Here is a 4,618-nt window from a genome sequence, read left to right on the forward strand (position 1 = left end):
TTCCAAAATAAAACATTTAAAATCCATCAGATCAACATAAAAAGATTTAGAGAGCCGTGGTCCGTAAATGAATGATTCGGGATCTACACTGACATGAAATGTATAGTTTCCGGCTTTTCTTACAAATTCAATTCCGATTTTCAGTTTGTCTAAATTAAAGAAGAAAGCCTCCAGCCAGAGCAGCGTTTCAAACACAAGTGCCTGTTCTGGTAACCTTCCCCGTGACATTACCTTTCRCTGTTCGATCTCAGACTAAGTGACCTTTTCTGACCAAATCTTTTTCTTGCATCTGTCTGATTGTAGGAAACAAGATGGGGCTGACCCCCAAATTTCTGCACCAATAGAGCCCCAGCTGTTGCAGCCTGATCTGACACACAGCACCTCACCTCTCCACAAGGTAGGGAGGGGGGACCCAGGGGCATTAAGTCTGAACCGTGACCCCCTGACCTTATCTGTGTGACCCCCTCTGTCTGTGATCCTTTGTTATTATCAGTCTCTTCACATTCTGTCTCGTGTTCTTTTGTCTGATGTGCTTCTTAGTCCTGCCTTCTTTTGTATAACTTGTGTAATTAARGCACACAAAGCTCTGTGGCTGCAATTATTATGTTTGACTGACTTAATTAATAAAGGCCTATTTTTAGCAGGAAATAGTCAGCCTCACGCTGACAAATTTTCACTCCAAGCTGAACAAGAATGATTCCATCAAAGCCCACAAGTCACAGCCCATAACAGGACTTGTCTTTTTTTCATTTCAAAAGACATTGTCACCCATAACATCATCAGTCATGTGCGACTAAAATAGATCGCAGCTGAGGCGGATTCAGTTTAGAGTTTAGCTGATTGTCAGTCCTAAAAATATATCACAGGGCCGGATGTATTTGTTGGCACCGCTTGTAATGATGGATAGCAGCCTAAAAATTGATTTGGCTTTCATTTCAGAAGATTTCACAAAAATTCAACCTTTGATTTGGGCATATATAGTTAAATGCTCATTAAAATGTAGAAATAGAGTAATCCTTTTGCCACGTGATCAATATCAATAGATAATACGTCTAATAGGATATTCAATAATTTCAGTAAACTTTGACCCAGAACCACATGGCATTCTGGGGGGGAGGTAGGCAGAGGAATGACTTTAACCAYTCAACCTATTCATGGCTGGCTAAGCAAGCTTGGTGACATCAACTCACTCTCTCGCTCTTTGGTTACCTAGCAACTTACTCTCTCTTTGGTTACCTAGCAACGACCTATTGAGTAACATGCCTCATGACTGCTTTATGGAGTAGTAAAAACTGTGGACGAAATAGGATAGGTTTTGTTTTAAGTAATCCAGATAATTAAAACAAAAATAAATAAATAAATAAATAGTTATTATGGTGACACGTTTTTCAGCCATATTGTCCAGCCCTTCATCAAAGCTGTCAAGGACAAAGCAGACTTTATTCTTTGAGCTGTTAAGATTATAATCTCTACTTTAGTGTCTTTATATTTCATCTCACACATAGAATCTTGACTTCTATCGAACACGTAAACATTTTAAATGAAAATTTAAAATAACCACCTTGTAACAACCTTTTAGGATAACGAGTCACAATATAAACACTAACAATTGCCCAATATACAGCAAAATGAACAGCAAATGCATTTTACACGTCTTTTTACACAGCGGTGCTAATAAACTTAAGTATTGTAAAATGTTGAAACAGGCATGTATACATTTCTTTCTGTTCTATCTTTTGTGTATCCACTCAAGTTGTTATTAAGGCCAGTTTTGAGTCTGAAACGGTCAAAYATGTCATTTTTGTTTTAAAATGAAACACTGAAGGCAGTTCTACATTTCTGACTGCAGAGGATTTATATTTATTTAGGAGAATCAACATGATTTTGGAACAAATCAGGGAACATTTATTCATTTTCACCTTCACAGCTTCAAGCAGATCCACCAAACCGCCGAAACCTTCAGGCTTACCTTTTCCACGTTGAATAAATTACATGTGGNTAGAGAAGAGAGAAAACGTTTGAATAAATATGAAGCTTTTCATGTTGTGTCCCCTGGTAGATGAAGTATTTTTATTTGCAGCTCTTTAAATTAAAAGAAAGGTGAAAATAAACACCCAGAAATGTTTAGTCTTTTAATTATTAGCAAAAAAATGCTTGTTAATATTAGAGTAACATATATACATATTGTTATTTAGTCACAAAGGTAAAAGATTAAAATTGAAATTAGAATTCTGTGGAGGATTTCTGAAATGTAATTTTTACTCAATCTTTGTTGTGCTTGGATTTTAGCTGATGATAATTTCTCTTTAGAAAACATTTGTAATAAAAATATTCTTTGGTCATCTATGCCTTGAGCAGTTGTTAAATATGTATGTTAGGAGCAGAGGCAATGTGACTCCACATTGTGGGAGARCAGTTGGTGTTGCTGTTTTATTTTAAAACAAGGACAACTGGCTCTAGCATATGACATTGCTGATTAGCACGCTTAGCACTGTGTGTCTGGTTAGAGTGGTTAGTGTGGCTGGCACGGAAMAAAAACWAAACTATTTTGTATCCTCCTTGCACTTCAATGACAGTGGGAGATATGCTGCCTTAGATAAATGGAGCTACAGCATCGACTTACTAACCATTTGCACCAACTACTTCAAGCTGCAACAGTTTTAAAATTTTTTTTAACTTTTGCTGCTTTCATCCACCAAACTTCACATTTGCAGCAAAGATAACAACATTACATAATCTCGCCCAACATTGTGCAAACACTCTGTTTGTGCTGAGGAAGGTTCACTCACTTTGGKATTCTCAAAAATAAAAGTGAAACTGGTGGCATGACCTACTTTTTGATTMATTTAGCAAATAATTATCTGAGTTCTTGAAACTGAATTCGCTGGTGCTCAGTTTATGATATATAAAATACAACAAGAGAGTTATGTCACAGCAAAATTATTGAACCACGTTCTGACATAACTATACACTGTGTATTGATCCCAACTATTTAAATTAGGAGTTCATCAAAACACACATACCAAATGTTATGTTTCACCAAAACTGCTTCACTTCCTCACATATCGACCCATATAACTATATTTGATATGTCAACATACATCGACAAGATAGGAAAAAGAAAGGCAGTACCTTAACCCTAAGTTTAAGACTTACGATATATATATCTAACTCAAGCATGTGCTGTGGCAGATGTTTAAGGCGCAAAAGGATAAAATAAAGCAACTTTGCAGTATTTGATTCTGCCTCTCTATTTTCTGATAAAAGTCTCATTCTGTTGCAAACTGAACAAACTGCAGATCTCCACATGTTTTACTATATATGACTTTATTTTCTAAACCTCACTAATACTGAAAATAGCTATGTTTGGGTCTTTCTCASTGAGTATCAGTCAAATCAAGTCAAGTCATTTCAGCAACAAAGCAGTTATAATAATGTCAGAGTCACCAAACAAACAGTAAGCATCACATTTCCTCAAATGCCGCAATCTAAATAATCAATACACACCAAATGTGTTGATCAGTGTTCGATTTTCTACTTAAGTGACTTCCAGAATCGTTTAAAGACRGTTACAAAGTCAGTCTTCTATCACCTGAATAACATTTCCAGGATTAAGGAACTAATATCCCAGCAAAAACTCATGTAATACATGTGTTTATCTTTAGCGTGTTGATTTTTTTGATTCTCCATGCTTGGTTCTGGTTCTGCAGAGCAGTCTCTACAGCAACTTGTTGGTGCTTAGCTTGGTGCTGTCACTGATCAGAAAAAGAACAGACATTTAATTTAAATTTATGACAGGACGGTTATCCATCAGGGTTAATCCAATAAAAAAATTGCCGAGTTCCAGCCACCAGACTGTTTCTTATGGTATATCTTGTTAAAAATAAATAAAAATTTTCCAAAATAAAACATTTAAAATCCATCAGATCAACATAAAAAGATTTAGAGAGCCGTGGTCCGTAAATGAATGATTCGGGATCTACACTGACATGAAATGTATAGTTTCCGGCTTTTCTTACAAATTCAATTCCGATTTTCAGTTTGTCTAAATTAAAGAAGAAAGCCTCCAGCCAGAGCAGCGTTTCAAACACAAGTGCCTGTTCTGGTAACCTTCCCCGTGACATTACCTTTCRCTGTTCGATCTCAGACTAAGTGACCTTTTCTGACCAAATCTTTTTCTTGCATCTGTCTGATTGTAGGAAACAAGATGGGGCTGACCCCCAAATTTCTGCACCAATAGAGCCCCAGCTGTTGCAGCCTGATCTGACACACAGCACCTCACCTCTCCACAAGGTAGGGAGGGGGGACCCAGGGGCATTAAGTCTGAACCGTGACCCCCTGACCTTATCTGTGTGACCCCCTCTGTCTGTGATCCTTTGTTATTATCAGTCTCTTCACATTCTGTCTCGTGTTCTTTTGTCTGATGTGCTTCTTAGTCCTGCCTTCTTTTGTATAACTTGTGTAATTAARGCACACAAAGCTCTGTGGCTGCAATTATTATGTTTGACTGACTTAATTAATAAAGGCCTATTTTTAGCAGGAAATAGTCAGCCTCACGCTGACAAATTTTCACTCCAAGCTGAACAAGAATGATTCCATCAAAGCCCACAAGTCACAG

The 4,618-nt window shown here is 37.1% G+C and overlaps 1 protein-coding gene across 6 annotated transcripts in view; it reads left to right on the top strand.

Moving 5' to 3' along the window:
* rap1gapa (RAP1 GTPase activating protein a) overlaps positions 1-4,618 on the top strand; it is a 43,015-nt gene that overhangs the window by 12,891 nt on the left and 25,506 nt on the right. For 4 of the 6 annotated variants that reach the window (XM_017305867.1, XM_017305865.1, XM_017305866.1 and 1 more), the window contains exon 2: positions 304-397. The gene's annotated coding sequence lies outside the window, so the exon portion shown is untranslated. Of the gene's footprint in view, positions 1-303; positions 398-4,176; positions 4,294-4,618 lie in introns of those variants that run through there. The other 2 variants (XM_008414315.2, XM_008414316.2) reach the window with 2 other exon arrangements.

Source organism: Poecilia reticulata, linkage group LG7 (genome assembly GCF_000633615.1).
Source record: "Poecilia reticulata strain Guanapo linkage group LG7, Guppy_female_1.0+MT, whole genome shotgun sequence".
Classification (NCBI taxonomy): domain Eukaryota; kingdom Metazoa; phylum Chordata; class Actinopteri; order Cyprinodontiformes; family Poeciliidae; genus Poecilia; species Poecilia reticulata.